A 23,139-nucleotide genomic window follows, 5' to 3' on the forward strand; every position below is an offset into this window, starting at 1 on the left:
AATTGTAAAAAAGACCATACAACTCGTATATACAAGCCATTCCGATTCGGATTGCCCTGAATGCGACGTTCACATGTATTCCCGGCAGCAGTTTACAACCCGTCAAGTACGATTCGTACAAACGGCACTCCGTACGGCTCTTTTTATACAGGAGCCAAAAAGTGCAGCGAAAACATTGTACGCCCCGAAAACAGTACGAGACGGACCCCCCATGTACGCGTCGTACACCCCATGAATACAGGGGTACGGTGCGTATGTACGGTGCGTACCGATGACACGGAAAATCGTTTGTGTACGCACCGTACCCCAAAAGTGCGTATGTACGGTGCGGTCCCCAAAATCGCGTATGTACGGTGCATACATGCGCGATGTTGGGGTACGCTCCATACACACGCCTCGCATGTGGGGGGACCCTTGTACGCCTCATACCCCTATACGACCCATACCCTGGTACGAGTCGTACCCCCAGAACGAGTCATACCAGGGTACGAGGCGTATAGGGGTTCGCTTCGTAGCCCTGTACGAGTCGTGCCCCGTATACAGGCCATTTTCCATACAAATCGCATGCTGACAACCCGGTACGAATCGTACTTGACGGGTTATACAGCCTTTTTACAAATTGTATGGTCTTTTTTACAAGTCCGTGTCGTACAGCTTTTCCCGATACGATTTGTAAGGATCGGGCCGATCTGTATGTATTTTTCCCGTACGAATCGTACTACACGGGTTGGAAGGGACTTGTACGATTTGTATGGAAAAAAATACGGATCCGATTTGTATGTAAAATAAAAGTCCAGGATCAGAATCGGCCCCTTGATGTACAGCAGATAATAATAAAAATAAGGTCCTTACGCGTAAATGGTACACTGTAAACCCTGATATGATTCATGAAAAATTAATGACTAAAAATAGGCCCAAAATTCCTACGTGTTTAGAAAGTGACATAAACCCAGAAATAATGTTGTAATCATTTGCATATAACCGAAAAAATAAACAAAATTCTAAAAATCAAAAGAAAGCCAAAACACTTTAAATACCAAAGATAATTTAAACACAAATGTTCACAAAGTCATAATAATATTAACATGGCCCTAAAACAGATGCCCAGGGACAAAGGGACTGGGAGATCCTGCAGAAAGCATTACAAACAGGTACTTGTGAGTTTCAGGGTGACTGTTAGACTTGGCCCCTTTTGGCAGGTTCACCCCTGAACTTTTCGCCTTAAGCTCTGACATGGTGTTGGTGGTTTTAGGCCTCTGGGCACTTTAGCACTGTGGTCCAGTGTAAAGTGCGTGCGCTCTCTGTGTTTTATTGGTGAGATTGGCCTGCCCTCCCATAGGAATGCATTGGGGATTCACTGCTAAGTAATTCCTGGTATGAGAGGAGCAGTGTGGTCGATCCTGGTATGTATGAAATTGGGAGAATAAATGCTGCGCAATGGTGTGCGCAGATTTATTATGACTATGGGAGAAATGCCACTTGTAGAAGTTGGCATTTCTGTGTGCAATGTGTCTGCCTGACTGATGTGAATTGCAGGTCTGGTTTGTGAGTGACAGGGGCTGGGAGGTGTGTGTGGCTCCAGGAGGGGCAGGGTGAGTCAGCGCTGGGCGGAACAGGACATCCGTGCAGGGAGTAGTTGGAGGAGTAATCCCCTGACTCTGAATAGGACTGGGCCTGCCCTGTACAATGCTGGCTCCGCCCCCTGTGGTGTGTCTGATCACCTAGCCCTCACCTGAGAAAGGGAAAGAGGAGCTTGCAAAACAAAGTGCTCCAATTCCCCCCTGAACCAGTTGCATCTGGTTCCCCCATGCCCTGCATTACAGACAAAGGAAATGATAGTAGAAATATAGGGGCTGTGACCTCATGAAAATGTTCAGTTCTCTTCCATGATGCTGTGCTGTTCCTGATCCTGCTGGGACGTGCAGCTGATGGGGCCCAGTAGGAACCGCCATGAGGGCTGCCTACCTGGGCCCAGGTATGCCCCAGGGACCATGTGCTTCTTTTTATTTTATCCTTCAGGACATTGTGCAGCATCCTGCGCCCTGTGCGCGCTTTATTTGGATTTTCTCCAGAAGAGCGTGAGGGCTGCGCAGCGCTTTGCTGCAGCCCCTTTGAGAGGGAATCCCAATAGTGCCTTCAGAGCGGGTACCCACCCCGCTTTAGGTTTTCTTATCGGAGCAGGTGCCCACTCTGCATTGGCCCGGCCAAGAAGAATCGCCGCCGCGGCCCCGATGGCAAGGCAGGAAGTCAGGCAACCTTGCCTGGGACATGGGCGGGGCCTCGCCCGAAGAAACCGGAGCCTCGCGGGCTTTACAATGAAGACCCGGGTCCCAGGAGGGGGCCCGGGTGAAGTGTGGAGGGACGGCCGAGACCGTCAATTCTAGCGGGGCTCCCATGAGCTAAGGGAAGCCCTGCGTATGCACAGAGAAATCCCGGGCCCAGGAGTGGGACCCGGTGAGATGGGGCAGAGTTGTCTGCCCGTAGAAGAGTCTGGAGTGGCCCAAAAGGAGACCAGCAAGTCCCCAGAGGCCCAGTGAGGGGGGGGGGCTCCCTTCTTTGTTCTAGGTGCTCACGCAGCACCCGGGCAGTTCTGTGTGGATTCTGAGCGGCCCCGCCAGGCAATGGGCCTCTCCAACGATGAGGATATTTGTTCTTTGAGGGCCAATAGGGGCCTGTGCCTCTTCCAGTTTGGCTGTGTTTTCACAGTTGCCCCGCTTGCCAATGGGCAACTGCAACGATGGGGCAAGAGTATGTAGAGAGCCCCAGTGAGACCCCGAGGGCACAGTTGGGCCAGGGCCTATTTGCTTGTCCACAGCTACCCTGCCAGACAGCAGGCAACTGCCACATTTTGGCGCAGATTTGTTTATAGATTCCCTGAGGGGGACAAAAGGGCACAGTGGTGCCAGGCCTTGTTTGCATCACAGCTGTACAGCAATTAGTGCCAGTTGCAACATTTATGCCACAGTTCTTTGAGGGCATGAGTGATGAGAATAGGAGTAAGGTACACTCCTCTGCCCCAGCGCAATGGCACACTTTGGATTCCGCTGCCTTGGCAGCAGCCCTGACATTTTGGACATTGGGCATTTGAGCACCTTTTGAGAAGGCCAGTTGGCCAGGGGGACTGTGAGGTTTGTAGGGTGCCAGGCCCTAATGTGAGTGACCACTGGCTTGTGGAGTCCAGTCCGTGTTTTGACAGTAGCAGAGCAGCTGCAGCAGCAGAGCAGAGAGTGAGGACGCTGTGAGGACGCCGTGAGGAGCTTGGGCTGTGAGGAAAGCCGCAAGACGGTGAGACATTGGTCCCTGTGAACAAGGGGGTCGCGGCAAAACCATTGCAAAGCCATCGCAAATATCGCGAACCACAAGGCTAACAAGGCTAACAAGGTGTTTTGAGCCAGATGTACCAGCTTACCAGAGCGAGAGCAGGCGGCGAGGACGCTGCACTGTGCCTGCTTGTTGAAGCAGTACTGACTTCCTCCTACTTCGCATCAGTCCCCACCTGCCCTCGCACCACATCGCACCTCACCTCGTCTCATCTATCATCGGGGGGCCGCCACTGACAGCCATTGTCAGTCAGCGTTCAGCGATCGACTGGTCCAGTGCTTGAGCGGTCGGAGCAGCAGCAGAGGCGGAGGCAGAGGCAGAGGCGGAGGCAGAGGCGTAAAGGTGAACAAAAAACGGGGGCCAGCGCGAAGGCATCATGTGGGGAGTCAGAAGTCTGTGATGGCAGCGGCAGCGTTACTGAACCACGCTTGAGTAGGAGGGTCGACGGCAGTCAAAGCTGAGGTGAGAGGAGCAGTGAGCAGTGAGTGGAGAGCGCGGTGAGAGAGCACGGTGAGGGCAGCTGAGTCAGCTGAGTCAGCTGAACCGCAGGACCCCCAGAACCTCCAGGCTCCAGGTCACCTCCTCCTCCCTCCTCCTATCGTCTATTAAGCTCGTCAGAAACTGCGGTAGAAAACTGCCTGAGGAGCTCCCAGTCTTTAAGTTTTTAAGCTCTCAAGCTTTCAAGTTTTTAAGTCCCTAAGCTTAAGCCTCAGCTGCGGCTCTATCTGGTTCCATCTGGCTCTTTGTGGCTCTCTGTACCTCCCGGCGAGACTCTCAACATTCTCTCAACATTCTCTCAACATTCTCAATATAAGGGCTCGTGGGCAGGGGAGTGGGATCATCTAGTTATTCATTCAATTACTTTCAGTCACTCTCAGCAATTCTTGGAGCCCCTGGGTACCCCGCGCTTAAGGTCAAACAAATTGAAAACATTAAACCAGCCAGTGGGAGCTTGGACATGTCCCCAGACGATTTCGGGACTCGCAGTGATCCAGCTCTTCAGGTTGGAGCCCACCACTCTCACCTTCATCAACCAAAAGTCACATCCAAATTTCAACTTCTAAAAGACCCACCTTCATCCATCTTCTCATTTAGCGGCAAAAGTTTGGGCCTCCAGGACCCCCTACTTCCCCTACCCCGCAGGGAACCTCCAGCACCAGCACCTCTGGGTCAGGTCCCTATCAACACCAACACCATCAATATACCTCTTTCCACGGTTCGTTCGCCCGCCCATGAAAAAATAGACAAAAAGGAGTTTGACAACAGGGGTAGTAGCAGCACAGTCGCTCTGCAAAAGGAAGGCAAGGGGGGGCAGTTCCCCTCCGGTCTATCGTCTCCTCAAAAGTCCGCTACTATCTCAACTACTCCACACAATCGGAAGGAAAGACAACCTTCGCTCAGCTTCACGATAAGCCTTGGCAAGGATTTTAACCGAGGGCAAGAGATCCTTAGCAGATCCAACTCAAATGACCTCTTAAAGACCATTAACGCCTCCCCTTACCATCTGGACGCCTTTAAGACCATCCAATTGCCTACTGAATTAACTGCAACCGTAAACGAAAAGGGCCATTACGAGCATTCGAAGGAGGACACCGAAAACCGTACAGGACTCAGGGTGCGACAGCACTGCCAACCTCTCCTATTTAGGTTCACAGGAATGGGCAGACATAATTGCCCCTTACACCCTGTTCACCCCTGTTAAACAACCCTTGTCTATAGCTAAAACTAATGAAAATCAGTTCGCCAATCAGGCTCCCCATCAGGAGGCAACTCTTTCTAATTCAACAACTTGACAACGTTTTTCTGCCCTTTCGGTATCCCCCGGTCTCTTAAGCCAATCTGGGATCGAACTAGGGACTCAAACATCGAACACGTCTAAAACATGGGACATTCTTTTAAACACAATGCAACGAACTGTCGACACTCTTCATTAACAGTCTGACAAAATGGACTTACAACTGACCCTACTTGACACCTTGGCCCTTTTTGTGGGGCGGATCGACGAGAAATTAGGCCAACTAAATCTTCTAATTGGTAGAGCTCAGCAGGAATCAAAGCTGATCTGCAGCTGCAGCCCAATCATTGACAAACTATTGTTACTTCCAGAAATAGTATCCACTTTGATAGAAGGCCTGCCAAAGGGGCATCACAAAGCGGTCCCCGATACTAATCCCTGCATAAAAGCCAGTTTTGATAATTCAAAAGGGGATTCCTCTGCAGCTAACACTGTTGACAAACCTGTACTGGCATCTCCAGTGAGCAATTCGCCAAAATGCTCCCTTCCACCTTCCGAGGATCAAAATCCAACTCAGAATGCCAAGCAGCGCCGTCAACAAAAAAGGAAAGGCCGCAACAAAAAATTAACCTCAGCTCCTCCCGAGGTTTACCCCCTTTTTAGGATAGAAACCAGACAGCAGTCACCCAAATCTGAGTCTATTACAGCACTTCATACAGGCACAGAACAAATTTCCACTGAGCCCAGCGAATCCACAAACGGGGGGAACCCGGTAGCATCTAAAGAGTTTCTAACATTGGGGGCTGGCAGGGCTCAGTCCAGCAGCCATACTGGCACCAAAAGTATCACGGACCCTAGTGGAATCAGAAATGGGAAGGATGTCAATCCCCCTAGACAACCATCGTTAAATGAGTTAAAGGAGGTGCCACTTATACACAATATTGATCTGGCACTGGAATTTACGACCATCCTCCATCCGCCTCAATCACTGGGCGAGGAACCCATGACATCTGGATTCCCGGGTTCCCTGGTCCAACCCATCTAGACGGGATTTCTAAAGCTCCCACAGTTTTCAAGTCTCAAGATCCTCTTATCCCTGATGTTTACACTAGATTTTCACAACAGTCGATGACAAACAACAGAGGAACCCAATTGGATGGCTATTATGCAACAGTTCAGCCGGGATACCAAACCAGGAATCCCACCATTATTCTTTTTACCCCGGAATACGTATCAAAGGGTCCATTTGACATCTTGAACAGGGGGAACTTACTTCGACTCCTCAGCACCATACCAACTATAAACGATCTATGTTCAGCTGATATCCTCTCAGTAGAATTGATAAAAGTCGATAAAACACAGGACTTGGAAGCTACAAAAGCAACCTGGAGGTCGTCTGAAATTGCAAATAAAATCCTGGAGGTGCAAACAATCCTCAAAGCATGGGGGATCCAATCCATCCCACATCACAACATACGAAATCCGTTCCCCCTGCTTGAGAGACCCCGAGAAGGACTATCCCTGAAAAGCTTCAAGACTAAGTCAGTGCTTAGGGGCGCCCAGGGACGATCACTGCCAAAAACGCAGGCGTTGAACTTTCAAGAGAGTATAATGGCTCCTTACTCAGACAGCTTAGATAACTTCCGGACGACTGACACCACGAACTACCCACAATGACAGGGCAATTCAACGAGGACGGATTTGAATCTGGATACTCCGCTATTGAAACTATGCTTGTGGAACATAAACGGGCAAAACAACAAGGCTGCAGATGCTGAATTCCTCCAATATGTAAAATCATTTGATATCATCCTATTACAGGAAACATGGCTAGAGGAGCCTGTGCAAATAGAGGGCTACACTTGTTTTCACTCTTCAGCCACAAGGAAAAGCAAATACGGCCGGCTAGCGGGCGGTCTAGCTACCTACATCAAAATCACAAAAATCCATAGTGCTCAGGAATTAATTCCTCATTCGCCAGCCATAAACACTGTTAAGATCAAACTAAACCTTAGGGGGAAAAAAGAAGAGGTGTTGCTGATCAATATTTATATAAATCCAAAAAAGAAAAAACAGGTGTCGCAATCTCTAATGGATTATCTGCATCAATTAATGACTTCGCACATTCTCTCCAATTTCATTCTGTCTGGGGATCTTAACCAATACATCCTAGGCTCCTCCACAAATAAGGACATTCAAGCCCAGTCTTTCTATTGGAACATCCCAACCCAATCCCCTAATGGTCAGGGAAAAATCCCCAAATTGGGAAAGGAGCTGCTAGAAGATTTGGAGCATTTAGGGCTGAGAGTTCTAATTGGAAGATTTGTTGACGATTCACCACCTGCCGCCTCATTTCACCCAGGTAACGTGACCTCTACAATAGATTATACATTAGTATCTCTTCCATTCTTTCGTCACATATTAAGCTTCAGCATAGGAGACAAAGAGGACAGTGACCATCGACCCCAGGAAGTTTCCATCCTTGCTTCTCCAGACCCAATTTTTCTTAATCCAATAGGATCACAAGCATGTCACACTATAAATCTCAAAAGAATTTAGTCCTCTGTTGCAAACACAAAGGAGGTACTTTTGGCAGCAAAACTTCAACTAAACAGTCTGAACTATCCCATGGGTAACCCAATTACCTTATGGGAAACTTTTACGGCCGCATTTGCAAACTCAGATTCAACTATAGTACGGCACTATTCGTCCCATGGCTCAATGGTTACCGGGAATATTTCAAGTGTCCAGAAATCGGCCCTAAAACATCACAAAAAAGCCATAAACAAATTACTAAGGCTGTTGAGAACATGCCCAGGGGGTACCGGTCCTTCCCAACAGCTTTGTAAGCGCAAGGCTGATTTTGAAAAGCTCAAGTGGGAGATCAAAAGATCTAAAGAAGACGATTTTTGGGCCAAACTTCACCACAACAGTAAAGGAAACAATAGTGCCTGATTCTGGTCCACTCTGAATAAATTTCTAAATCCTAAACACGGAGGTCTAATATCACACGTAACAGACAACTCCTGCGAATTCTTTCTAGACACTCACTTCAACCAACAGGCTGTAGGAACAAACAGGCTTCAGGATGTCCAGGCGGCCAATTCATTGCAAACAATAACACCATATGAAGACGCGGTATTTGAAATCAGCGCTGCAACGATCAGGGAACTAATTTCTAAAGGGAGGAAAGACGGAGCGCCAGGGCCAAATGGAATTCCACCAGCTCTTTTTAAATACAATCCGGAATACTGGTCATAATCCCTGACCCCCCTCTTTACCTCGGCCAGTCTGTCTGGGTGCCTTCCAGCTTCATGGAAGGGTTCTATCGTTTCACCAATACACAAAGCAGGGGATAGAATACTACCGAAAAACTACCGCCTGATTGCCCTACTGGATATCGAGGCGAAATATTTTGCAGGGCTCCTATTGATACAGCTGCGTGAATGGGCTACCAAGAACAATATAATTCCGCCCAGCCAAACAGGATTTTGCAGAGACGGCGGAACCATAACAAATCTCTTAGCAATATCATTACTCATTGATAAAGCAAAACAGACTAAACAAACTCTCCACCTTTGCCTTGTGGACTTCAAAGCGGCTTTTGATAATGTTAATCGAGCAAATCTTTGGAGGAAACTAGCTCTTTGGGGGATCCCTGCACCTCTTCTAAACCTCCTGATTGAACTGCACTCCAACAAGTGGGTTCAGGTGAAGCTTGGAAATGGTACCCACCTCTCGAGGCGTATAGCAACAACAAAAGGCCTCAAGCAGGGGTGTGTTTTAGCACCGACCCTTTTCAACTTGTACACAGCTGATTTGCCATCAGCTCTAGAAGCCTGTAACACACACGCCCCTCGCCTGGGGGGTCGAACCCTGTCCAGCATATCCTATGGCAGACGACGTGGTCCTGATCAGTCACACCAAAGTAGGACTACAACATCTTATCAATACACTGCATGGATATGCTGAGGATAACATTGATAAAACCAAAATACTGACAATAACCGGGAAAAAAAAGTCTCACTCTTGGTTCCTTGGAACAAGGGCAATCGCGAATTGCTCTGAATATAAATATCTTGGCGTCATAGTTGACAGTGGACGCCATTTTTCAAACCACCTTGAGGCCACCAAGAAGAAAGGTATGCTGATTGCAACAACACTTAGACAACTTAAAACTAAACTGACCGGGCCTACCCTTCTGCCATTGCTGCGTGTTGTTCAAGTTAAAATTCAGTCATCAATTACTTATGGCAGTGAAGCTTTAAGAGGCACTGACGCAAAATTGCTGGACATTACTATTTCAAAAGCGTATAGAGTCCTCTTAAACTTACCATCATATACCTCACAGGCTCAGATCCGGTTAGAATTTGGACTAACAAAACAACTGCTCGCAAGGCGAGGATCATATATCAAGTGCTGGTACAAAATAAAGAATTCACCTGAAAACACACTGAATCACCAGCTTTGGAATGATCTGCGTGGCAGCTTCAACTCACCTGCAAAAAAATATTTAGAGGAGTCACTACCTATCACAGGTCTAAAAGAACTATGGGAAATCTCTCTACCGCATGCACAATTCAAGCGTGTAGTCAACAAGAGCATAAAGAGACTCTCCTTCATAGAGGACAAAGCTACCTTTGCCCATAGGCGCCACGCATGGATGATTTTGAGCACCTACAAATCACCTGGGTTACAGGCTTATTTCGGACTGGGGTATTGCAGGAAATCAAAAGAAGTCTTTTTAAAACACAGGCTAGGAATTTTACCAGCCATACCCCACCTACAACCATGGCTGAGAAGGAACTGCGGGACTATATGTAGGCTGTGTGGCGCAGGGAAAGAAGATATTGAACATTTGTTATGCTCCTGCAAGAAGCTAAAAGAGGAAAGAGTAGCTCTCTTGAAAACCACCTTTAACGAACATAGTATACGTACACGGAGACAAGCAGTCATTGCATGCTTTGACCCAAGACTCCCATAACTGAATGGACTGTTGGTAAAATATATGAAACTAGACATGCTCAAACAATCCAAAACAGACGATGGTGGTTCAGGAAAATAAGGAATTATGGACATTTTTTAAACTCTTAGTTCAAATCAAATCAAAACTTTCTTTATTCGACCTCCCAAAGAAAGGTCATAAAAGATACACACAGAAAATACATTTTTTAAAAGAGACAACAGTTAAAAAATTACACTTATGTTAAAATACAAAATTTATCACAGCTATTTCATCACAAATTTAAAATAACAATGAATTAAAAGTGTCTAGGAAACAGGCCTCAAATTGATTTGTACAATATTGCTAACTTTAGAAACAAGTGTATAAGATCAGTCTAGGTTTGGTCTCTGCCGCATGATATATTTTAAACAATTTGAGACAGTATAGACCAGACTCTCGCCCTCCAGTGATTGTAAAAAAAGTAATGCTAGGCAGCAAGTTCGGAAGCCCTCACGCTTTAGCAGTGGTATAAGTAGTTTTCTCCGGTGGTCCGAGTAGTATTTACAAAAAAGAATGGTATGAATAGTAGACTGGGAGGAGCTCCCGTCACAAGGGCAGGGCAGTAAAATTTTCTCCCACTTACTTCCCAACGGAAAAGCAACTAGACGATGAAAAAGGTTCAACCTAAACCTAACCAATAAAAACAATTCATATGACGTTATGCTGTAAGTTAGGTAAGGCTGAATCCCAAAAGTTGTCTGAACTGTGAGGCTGTGTCTGGCTGATTGCTTCATGACCTCTGAGTTAAGTCGTAGCTCCTCGAGATGATTTAGGCAAATATTATAAAAAGACTTCCTTGATATCTCAGAGATCGAGGTAGGTTCGACATAGTATTCTACTAACCCGAGTCAGTTAAAAATCTTTTGACATAGACCAGCCACTTTGATCTATGTACATTTTCAAGGGCTAAACAGTCTTGAATGATTTTTTGAGTAAAGACTGTTTTTTCTGATGACCAAATTCGGTGCCACAATAACAATGGCTGGATTCTCACCAGATCTGTAATATAAGGAAGACCCAATTCTAGGTGGGAAGAATAATTCGCCGCAGAAGGCGGCAAAGCAAGAAGGTATCTGAGAAAACAATTTTCTACTACCTGAATGGGGCCCACAGCTACGTGGCCCCAGACACCCGCTCCGTATAATGCAACTGATGTACATTTGGCTTTATAAATTGTAATCATTTCGAGTGGTGGTTTTCTTCCCAACTTCCTAGAAAAGTTTACCAGTGCATTTGTTGTTCTCATGAATTGGAGTTTCCTCACCTCTATGGCCGGATTCCAGCTTAGTTTGTGGTCAATCATGACACCAAGATAGGAATACTTGTCAGTGGTCAGTATTTTTTCATTATTCATATAAATGGCCCTGGTTTTAGTTTTAGTTGTTTTGCCCGCATTCATAACGAAAGTTTTTCCTATATTGATTTTTAGATCTAGGTTGGCCATGAAAGAGGCATAATTATTTAAGGCTCTCTGGAGTTCGTTTGGAGTACGGGCCAGTATCACCGCGTCGTCCGCGTACAGGAGTGCTGGTATAGGGCGATTGGCTGCCATAGGAAGGTCCTGAGCTCCACTCAGCATCTCCCTCTCCAAGCCATTTGTGTAGAGGGTGAAGAGGAATGGAGCGAGGACGCAGCCTTGTCTAACACCCCTCTCCACGCCGAACGGCGCGGTGAGTTCTCCACTGGTCCCGGACCTTACCCTGGCAGTCGCGTTGCTATACAGTTCCCTCACAAAGGTAACCATAGTTTGGTCCAGCCCCAATTCTAGTAGGATGGTCCATAATTTTGAGTGACTCACACAGTCAAACGCTGCCGATAAGTCAACATAGACCATATAAAGCGCTCCAGCCTTAATGTTTACATATTTGTCGATCAACAATGAAAGATTTAAGGCTTGGTCTATGGTCCCCATACCTTCGCGAAATCCAAATTGTAGGTCGGACAGGATGTTATTTTCCTCGGCCCATTGCTGCATACGACCAAGAATTATCCTGCCCATCATATTCCCAGTAGAATCCAAGAGGGAAATAGGTCGATAGCAGGAAGCTAAGCACCTGTCCCCTTTCTTAAAGATTGGGACCAGTATGGATTTCTTCCATGACTCAGGTATGCCAAGGATGCACAAAGAATTAAAAGCCCTGGTCAGCAAAGGAATCCAAAGGTCGACGTGAATTTTAAAAAAGTCAATTGGTACTCCGTCAGGTCCTGGGGCCTTCCCTTTCTTACAAGCACTTAAGGCTCGAGTAACCTGATCTAAGGAAATAGTTAGGATGTTGGGAGATGACGAGACCTGTTGGCAATAGGAATTACTTTCACCTATAGAGCTCACTTGCTGATCAGTTGTAAAGATCTTAGAAAAATGTGCTATCCAGTCTTTTTCGTCTATGGCCACCTCCACTTTTGGGGAACAATCATTTTCAGTCAGAAATGGAGATTTTACGACTTTCCAAAAAGCAGCACTGTTTTTACAGGAACAACTATCATGTAGCTGATCCCAGAGCTGGCTTTTTAACTCAGATTTTCTTGTTTTAATAGCAAGTTTATAGGCCCTCCTCAATTCCGCTATCTCAGTGGGGTCCCTAGCTGTTTTATGCAGCGCAGATTTTAATTTGGAATATGCTACTGTGCAAGAATGATTAAACCAGCCCTGCTTGATCCCTGCGGATTTCTTCTTTTTTACTATTATGAATTGCCTGGATCACGATGTTGAAATTAATCATAACATCAACATCTGTGGTAGTCAGGTCCAAACTTTTCATAATGGACGAGTAAACATCACTAACCACACTATTAGTTATTTTGTTGGAGTCAGCCATGGCCCATTTCAAAGAATAACCATTAAGAGTGGCTAAAACTAGGGCATTTTCATCCAGGAGGCTTGCAATTTTCACATTGGGCCTATCAGAAAGGGGGAGAGTAATACTGAGGGGATAGTGATCACTCAGTACCATCTGATGAATGTAAAAAACAGTATCCCTTTTTAATGCACCATTTGACATTAGAATGTTTTCGATGGTAGAATTGCAGCCTCGGCCATGGAAAGTTGGGGCCATTTTCTGAGTTGGATTGGCAAAGTTATTGGCAATTTCCATATCTAGATTATACATAATTTCGTTTAGTATGCTGCCAAGAGTAGAGTGTGTAAAATGAGAGATAGGATTATCAAACTCATCGATTAGGCCACATATGGGTTGGTTTGAAAAACAACAAGGATACAAATTAAAATCACCTCCCCATATGATGGTAACCTCTTTGGATGACTTTCGTGTTATGGATAATATCAAGGAGCAGATATTGTTAATTACTTCTACTGCATCCAGGTCAGAGAGATTGTTGTAAAAGTTGACCAATAGAAAAGAATCCTTTGCATTGGTACTAAAACTAAGGATTTGAAAATTTGCTTCAAATTTAACAACCCCAATCTCATGTATCTTGATCAGGTTTGATATGTAAATGGTAAGTCCACCCTTAGCCCTGCCGGATTTAGAGGTTTGGGCGGGGGAAAAATAAGTTTTAAACCCATCTAGGTGAATTGCAGTTGTTATCCATGTTTCCTGCAAACACAGAATATTACAATTTGAAATAAAATGTATCCAGACATCATTCCCTGATTTAGAACATTGCCCCGCTACATTCAAAAATGCAATCGCTAATTTGGATTTGGTGGGCTCCTGCACACACGTTGTTAAAGGAGTTGGTGGTAGTAATAACAATCCTTGCTCAGTTTCCGACGAGTAATACTCCGGACTTGTTATTTGATATGGCGATTTTTTATTATTAGAGGGTGAAACAAAGTTTAAATCAGGGAGGGAAAAATCACTGCTCTCTTGTGCCCTTAAACCCGGGTCATAAGGGGCCCTAATATGTTCTCGGGTAAGGAGTCAGTCCACGTTTTCTAAACCCCTAAGGATGGAAAAACGATTGAACGTAGGGATATTAAAATTTGGGCCCCCTAGTTTAGATCGTTGGTAAAATCTGGGCACTGATGATTTCCTTAATAGTGCCTGAGGATAAAAATAGGTAAGATCGAAAGTTTTGATACTGCTCTGGGTTGAGTCCTCAAACCAATTAATTATATGGCTAGTAGCTCTGTGGTCCCTAAAATTGATAATTATCACATCCCCCTCAATGTCCTTTGGGCGAGGGCCCACCCAACCGAGTCTTCTGACATTCAAAATTTCACCGTCAATGTTAGAAGGTAATGGTCTATTTTGCCCTAACCAATAAATAACCTTATTTTTTAGGTCGTAATAACCCTCTTTTTTACCTCTCTGTAATATCGGGACTCCTGCCAAAATAACAGCATACGGAGCCGCTTCTGGAGGCAAATCTATGTGGGGGCGGTTTGTGTCGTCAAAGTTTGCCAAAGGATCAGGAGCACATGACCCGTTTGATTTTGAACTGACAGCTGTCTGGAGAGGTTGTGAATCTATATTGTTCCTTCCACTAGTTGACTGGACGTTAGTAGCTGGGGGAGGAGGTAAATTATTGTTCCTTCCACTGGTTGACTGGACGTTAGTGGCTGGAGGGGGAGATAAAAAAATTTCCACCTCCAGCCCTATCCGTCCGTCCGCCTTAGATAAAGGTGGTTTGGGATGAATAGAAGTTTCCAATGCGGCTAGCTTCTCAGACAGTGCGTCTTTAATTTGATCAGTGTTGTTTGCGATCAGCTTCTCTATGGACCCAAGTTGTTTAGAAACTTATTTTGTCCTCTCAAGGAGTGGAAGAAAAAGTGATTTCAAAAGCAGCTCCAGGCGGCCCATCAATTCGCCCAACAAAGAGTCAGAGTGATAGGAATCTGATTGATTAATCGGAGGTTGTAGATCAGTGACAGACAGAGAATCAGTAGTTTCGTGATTTTTCACTGATGAGGAATTATTGGTGGAGGATGAGTTAGGTTTATTTTGCTTTCCCCCCCCCCCCCTTTCTCTTCTTTAATGGAGGAGCTGCAACAGTGGGTCCCCTAACTTTTGATTTTAATTGGGGAGTTTTTCTGGCAGCGCTAATAAACCGTGTGGCTGATGTTGTAACCTTAAGTGGAAGAATAGGAGGAGAATTGGGAATAAGCGATGTAGAATCTATTTGGGGGTTTGCAAGAAGATTTGCATCTTGAGTGGGTGAAAAATGACCGAGATCAGTCGATGTGTTAGTTATCAGGCGGGGAACAGGAAGGACGGGGGCCGGTGAAGTAGCCATCTGAATAGTGCCAATTGAGGAGCGTTTGTTCTTTAAGTGCTCCGACGATAGGCGTCGTTCTACCATTGCGATCTCCTTTTCAAGTACTGACGCGGCCCTTGTTATAAAATTGTCCAAAGTACCCCGTACTGACTCACCCAATAGCGAGGCTCTTCTTTGAGGGGTGCTTTGTGACATGGTAGTATAATGATAAATACCTTACATAAACCAAGGGAAAATGAATGGTGACAGCCGGGACATGCAATAATCAACAGCCACTGTGGTCTTATACTGAATAGCAATGATAGACTCACGGACAAGCACTTGTGGTGCGACAATGTCAGTGTTCAGAGAGTGGGCCCAGCCCTGCCTCCTCCTGCCCCGGACGGCCACAGACGGTCCCGCCCTTGTCCCGGGCTTAGCCCGGCGCCGCCCGCGGGCTTCCCGCGACGCGGAGGAAGCACCGGTCTTTTGAGCGCCTCCTGGCGCGTAAACGGCGTCAGCGGCTCCCCTGCCGCACAGGATGTTGGGAGGTGTGGTCCGTCCCCGCACAGCGGCCGCAGCTGGTAATGGCGGCAGCGGGGGACGAAGAGCAGCAGCACAACGAGGCGAGAGGCACAAAGGTGAGTGGTAGCACAGGCACTCAGGACACAACCCACGAAGTCAGCGAACAGGAGCCCTCTTAGTGTTTTAATTATTGCATTTTCTCTCTTTCTCTTTAAAAAAAAATTTTAAAAAAATTCTGAATTGATGAAATGTGTATCTAATATGAACTTTTGTAAAGGTTTTAATTAATCAGAAACAATAAATTTTTACTTACTTACTTACTAATGTGAGTTATGTGGTGCTGGGAAATGTGATTCATGTACTATGATTTACGCACCCTGTTTTATGCCTCTAACTGTGGTTTATGTATGAGGTTATTTGCATACTGTGGTTTATGCTAGTGAGCTTATTCTCTACCGTGAGTTATGCCCTAATCTAAGAGTTCTGTTTAGGTGCTACTGCATAATGTATCTATGCTTGTGAGGGTATTGTCTAATGCGTTTAGACTTATGAGATGATTGCATAATGTGTTTATGCTGCTGAGGTCGGCTCAGAATGTATTTCATGCCTAAATGTGATACTGTGCATAATGTGGTTTATGTTGCAGGATAATGCTGAGTACAGTGTTTGCCAGTAGTTACTGGTTGTGTTCTACGTTTATGATATGTCCTACATTTCTAAGTTCACTTTGTGATGGTTCTGACAGTGGTCCAGTTCACCCTGTCAGGTGTATATAATCCCTTGTAGATATTTCCTAGTGCCAGAGGGCACAATGTATATTATGTGATTACTATTCTAATGTGTTATGAGAATACAAAGGCTATTTTTGATATAACCTTGTGTGGAGTCCCTTTTTTGGGGTGCCTGGTATGTTGTGGCTGTGTGCGCTCGCAAACGCTTTACACATTGCCTCCGGGATAAGCCTGACTGCTCGTGCCAAGCTACCAAAAGGGTGAGCAGAGGTTATCTTTGGCGTGTAACTCCCTTGCCCTGACTAGAGTGGTGGTCTCTGCCTGGCTTTGGCGGAAGCCTTAGTCAATCAGAGATCCCATTTCTAACAGTGACCATCAGGGAAGAGGCCTGGTAGAGATTGCATGAAGACAGTTATTAATGCTCTGATCCCATCAGATAAATAGGTTGATCATTTGTCATAAGCATACAAGAATGAAGGGGAGCGCATTTCTCCAATAGAATCTGATAGACACAAGGCTGGAAGTGACCGAAAGTTGGCCCCTCCCACATATCAGGAAGTAGCAAAGGCATTAACCCTACCACGAAAAACAAAGCACCTGGCCCTGGCAGTGTCCTAGCCGATTTATTTATGGCCCTGACCTATTTCTCCCAGAGTTAACTAACATCCTAAGCAGTGTTTAAATTTGGGCCCGTTAAAATCTTGGTTGAATGTACTAATTGATCCCATTTTTAAAAAGGGAGACAGGTCAGACCCTGAATGTTATCGCTCAATCTCATTAATTGGCTGTACATGTAAGTTAATGGTCAGAGTCTTACTTGATTGTTTAGAAATATGGGTAGCCAAGAAAAGGACATTTTCAAATATTCAATACGGTTTCAGGAGAGGTTTGGGTACCATTGAGCAGTACCTCAATCTGCACCTGGACATAAGCAAATACATGCTGGCCAAAAACGGCACTCTCCATTTAGGTTTTATGGATTTGACTGGGTGGAGAGAGGGCAACTCTGGGAAAGGTTGTTGGGAATGGTCCTAGATGCACCGTTGGTTTATTTTTTTTAGCTCAAATGCTTCAAAATGTGACTGGTAGAGTTAGATATGGGGCAGATGGTGAATTGTCAGCATCAGTCATAATGAACGGTGGGGTCTGTCAAGGGTGCGTGTTAACCCCTTTTTTTGGTTTGCTCATATATGAATGATCTCAAGAGTTGTTTGAATAAGCGGCGGCTGATGTTCCGAGCGTGGGTCCTAGAAATCTTCCGGCATTATTATATGCGTATTATTGCGTAGTAATTTCAAGAACTGGTTTGGGCTAACAAATCCTTTTAAACAGATTTAATGATTTTATGAGCAACTTGGACCTAAAGACTAATACAGCTAAGTCACATGTTATGGTGGTTTGGAAAACCCATTTGAAGTTAAGACCTTGTTTTATCAAGAATGATAAGCGGCTCCATGCATCAAACTCTTGAGGCTTTGTTTAGGTTTGCAAGGAAATTGGGCTCCAAACTCATCAGTGCAATAATTAACATCTATATTTCCCAGTATTGCGTTGTCATCCTGTATGGGCCATGTGCTTGGGGCATTTGCAATGTTTCCACGTTGCAAGCAACAGAAAATCCTTTTTCTTCTGCTATGCCACTCTATATGGTCAAAGATGGTCCAGCCCTCAATCAGCAAATATACAGCACTGTTTAAGTTTGGATCATGTTCATAAAATATCATTGGTTAGTTATATTAAAAAGCAATTGGAACATATGGGGAAACCAGGGGGCATATTTACAAGGACGGCGATAAATAAACGCAAAGCGTTTTTAGTGCTTTTCTATTTATCGCCGTCTATCACTGGATTATATCGCCCTGTTAGCGCGTTATTTACAACGTGTTTCCACAGGGCGATATAATTACCAGCGATAGCGGGAAATCGCCATTTTGGTTTTCCAGCTATGTTCCCTGCAAAACGGCGATAACCTTGCTGACACGACCCTGTGATCGTATCAGCACAAAACCCCCCATATTAGGTATGCCTCAGTCTGCATTTTAGCAGATGTTAGTTTTCGGCGAAAATAGCAGTTTTCGCCCAAAACTAACGTCTGCTAAAATGCGTTGGCCACCTTGTAAATATCGCGATGTGCACATCAGCGATATTTGCAAGTCTGTACTGCCCGGTGACGCCCACTTTGCATCTCATTAGAGATGCAAAGGGAGGCGTCGGGTAAAAGGGCGCTAACATGCGCTAATGCATGTTAGCACCCTCTTGTTAATAGGGCACTAGTTTTATCTCCGCTTTTTTGGCTTTGAAAGCGGAGATAAAGCCCTTGTAAATATGCCACCAGATTGTTTTAACAAGCCACGACTTATTACTACCATCTTGAAATCTCAGATAAAGAAGGAATTTTCAACAGTTGTAATGGAGCATAGGGAAAGTTTGGGGTCGTACAAGAAGCATGTTGTTATTTACCCCTGGTTATTACTAAACAAATAGAGCCATCTCTTTTGTTCCCTTTTGGTCACTCTCATTTTTTTTATCTGGTTAGATTTAGATTTAGCATTGCTCGTCTACTGGTCTCTTACCCCAGCCAAGTATATTGTGACTCTAACTTGTATCTCTGCTCATGTGTTTCTAACTCATCCCAGAATAAGCTGCACTTCCTTTTTTCTGCCAGTTATACACTAAACCCCGAAGAGATTTTATCACTTCACTAATAAGGGTGTTGAATATTGGGACATGTAGGCCTGCAATATATTACCTTCAGCTTCTCCAAACAGCATATATCTGTCAAATGATTTTTAAATGTAGCTCTTCTGCTGTGCAATCAAGAAGCTTAGTTGGGAAATTATTAATTTTCATATTCTGTATTGCACTTCATGCTAAAGTTCTCCTTACAAGACAACATTTTTAAAGGTTATGAATTTTTGTACTTTCAGGGGGTACTTTGCACTTTTAATGTTCTGTATGGCTATAGTCTTTATCATAAGCATTATGATCATATGGAGGGTGTGGAACTTTAGGAAAAGTTCTACATTCTACGGTAAAAAAATTCCCTTGCAAGACAAATATTTTAGATATAGGTTACTAATTTTTGCACTTTTAGTTGGCACCTGCACTTTAAATGTTTTTTATGGCCACAGTTTTTAATGTAACCTATATGAACATAGATTTGGTAGACATTGTCTTGGAACTGGAGGATATGAATCGGAAATTTTAATGGATGTTTTCTGATATACATATGACAAACTGAATAAGTACATCAATTTCTAGATTTTCTGACATGGTCAGTGCATAATGTGTTCAATTATTATTGAATATGCTTATGTCTTTTTATGTATTTTCTGTATTGTTGTGCTCCTTTTTTGGTTGTCAAAACCTGGTAAAAGCTTACTCACTGACTGACTTACATGGCCCATGAAGGATATAGTGGAATCGTTGCCACAAAATGAACTCTTCAAAAAAGAGGCTGGTTTTCTCATCTCAATGAGAGGGTTAAAAAAGGATTGAAGGCTTGTCCTCTGTGCAACTGCCTTTTTTTCGAAAACCACTCAACATACCTTAACTATGTCAGAGTTACCAAAGCTTGTATGGACAATAATTGCCATTGAATTCTTCTGTGCTCTTGACAATGGACTTCACCTGATGGTGATTGTTGATGACCACTTCCATTTTCCGTTGCTATAAGATCTATCACTCAAGGAAGAGTTATTGAGAGATCCGACTGCATCTTAGCAACATGGGTGTTCCTGAGATCTCAAAATCTAGCAATGACCCACCTTTCAACAGTCAAGAATTCAGAGACTTCTGCAGTCATCTTAATGTGAAGCATCAGAAGTGCACACCTTGTTCACTACATGCTAATGGCCTTGCCAAAAGTTTTATGAGTACTCCCAAAAAAGTTGTTTTGTGTGCTGTATTGTAAAATCTTGAGCTTAAAATTGTCTTGAATTATACTCTTGGAGCTGACTGCACAACCTCTCACTTGACCACAAGTGAAAGCCCTGCAACTTTGATGTTCTGGAGAGCCATGACAACCAAGTTACCTCAAGGAACCAACAGAAGATCAAGTACTGAGGAAGAAACCTGTATGAGAGTCATGGATAGTAAAAGAAAAATGAAGGCCTACGCAGACAAGCTGTGAAATGCGAAATACCTTATGTTCACTAAAGGAGAGCCAGTGCTTGTCCGTCAGCCTAGAAAATGCAAATCTGATGCTCCCTTTGATGCTGAAGCATTTCATGTTGTGACCAGCAAAGGGCACAGGGTTCCTGCCCAATGTCTTGGGAAGTCCATTATGCAAGATTCCTCGCATTTCCTACATGTAGCTCATTGTACATCAGGCACTGCAGTCAATGTTGAGACTGGGTCTGAAATGACATTTGAAGACCCCTGACTGCTATTGTTCCTACATCGCCAATGCAGATCATGGACACTTTACTGCCTATCTCCTGTTTCTAAAGACACAGCCAGAATGTGTAATCACGAAGACTCATTCAGGAGCTATGATTTTATGTATGTGTAAAAAACTTGCAGATTGTTATTTAATAGAGGGGGAGATGTAGTGTTGTGGGCCTACACTGAAGAAGTCAACAGACAACCTCTTAAACGAAGACCATGGACAGAAATAGCGACATCCTGGTCAGGCTTCACTTAGATTCTGCATTCAAACTTGTGGTACACGATCACTTTATTCTTTAAAAAAAAATTGTTAATAGCATAATGAAGAAAATATCTGCAGCTGAAGCATAAGGCTGGTCTAGGAAGTAGATCTCATGCCTCAAGGTAATTAAATTATTATAATACCTTCAAATCCACAGTACTACCTAGAGGTTGGTTGCTCAAAGTTTTTAAAGCAGAAATGTATGATTTATCATGTTGGTAATCACCCCTCACATTTGCACATCTCGCCATGGCTTCGAAATGCAGAACCAACTACCTGCCATCCCTCACCTGTTTGAACGCTGCAGAAACAATCCTGAACTGTTGATTTACCAAAGTTTTATTAAGGGCTGACCAAAAACTAATAGACTGTGATGTTTCAATCTCCCACCTAACAGACTAAAGATTTGGAGAAAGTAATACCCTCACTTTAATATGCCTGATGTTTTATAATTTCAAACTTTTCACATGGAGATCTGATATCACATGCAGAGATTTTACAATCTTATATCTTCTTTTTATGATGACTTGGCATTGTATGCAGTATTAACTTACTGGTATCCTGGATTTCAAGCTCTAGAAGCAACCCTTACTCCTCACCCCTATTTAGGTTTTACCCACCCATTGTCTTGTCTCTCCCTAGGAATATTCTATTCCTTCTGTCCACTTTTATCCCAAACTGCCCACCTTCCACCTTCCCCTTCTTGTAATGATATGCCGATCAGGCAGAGTACCATCAATCGGTACTTATTTTGGTCTTCTTCTACGCCTTGTCTTTGAAATACTCATAATTCAGAAGAGTTGTGGGACCCTCCCCTTGTCTTAGGCATTGCAGTGGTTTAGGTGATTGCCAAGCTGCTAGTCCTGACCCCCTTCTTCAGAGCTCTCTGCAGCATTCAAAAGCCTGAGTGACACAGTCACTTCTGTTTCCAGCTCAAGACCTAAGAGACGCACCACCTTCCCTCTGTCCGATACCTAATGGGCGTTGATTCCTACTTCAAAACGCACACAAAAGGGCCATGCCTACCGATATGCAATATTGTCCTCTCAAAGTTTATCAGGTGGCTTGAGAGAGATCTTTGTAGATTAGACCCAGTTCACTTCCAAACTCTATCACCTTCCTGCATTTTGACACTGCTAAAATATTATTACTATATCTTTGGTCATGTTGTGGTTTCCTTGGGCCTACAGTGTGAGGTCGGTTTATATTCACCTCAGGGCAGTTCCCAACTTGTAAACTTGAGCACTGAAAAATTCATATATTACTTGACATCTGAGCCTTCTGCTCCTTCATAAAGGCCCCAAATCCATGAATTCTCTTTCCTTCCATGATTCTCAAGATATACACTCAGCTGTCATCAAGGCCATGCCCAGTTTAATCTCCATTTGTCATACTCTGTTGCCCTGTGGTCCCTGTGTTGCTTCAATTCTGCCTCCACCACTCAACTTCTGACCACCTCGGCATCTTGCTTCAGTTCCCTGATTTTCTATCCCATGTCCTTCCATAGCATCAGGAGGCGGCTGTTGTCCATGTCACCTTTAGATTCCTCTCTCAGTTCTTGCTTGAAGTAGTGCAAGGATTCCAGGAAGTTAGATTTTGTGAGGGTCATGGTTGCATTCACTTTGTCTGTTCACTGATTAGCTTCATTGTCTCCTGCACTTTGTCTGCAGGACTGGGCCTGGAGGAGTGGTACCTTTTATCTGTTTTTTGCTTTCGGTGCATCTAGCTTCTGTAGTGTAGTCTGCTTGATGCCAAATTTACGGTGGCCCTCAGGTCCCCTAGTCTTTCAGTAGCTGTTAATTCTCTATAGGAGTGGAGCTCACTAGGCAATGGTCATTGTAGGATGCACCAGTTCAGTGCATAATGGATGCCCTCAACGAGGAAAGAGCTTTTCAGGGTGGCACTGTTCCTTCGGCTAGATCACAGCATTCTCAGTATCACTGCTCCTTCAGATGGCCATTTTACCTCGCCTGCGACCAGACTCACATGTGGTACCTCCAGATTCTAGGGCATT

Source organism: Triturus cristatus, chromosome 12 (assembly GCF_964204655.1).
Source record: "Triturus cristatus chromosome 12, aTriCri1.1, whole genome shotgun sequence".
NCBI lineage: Eukaryota > Metazoa > Chordata > Amphibia > Caudata > Salamandridae > Triturus > Triturus cristatus.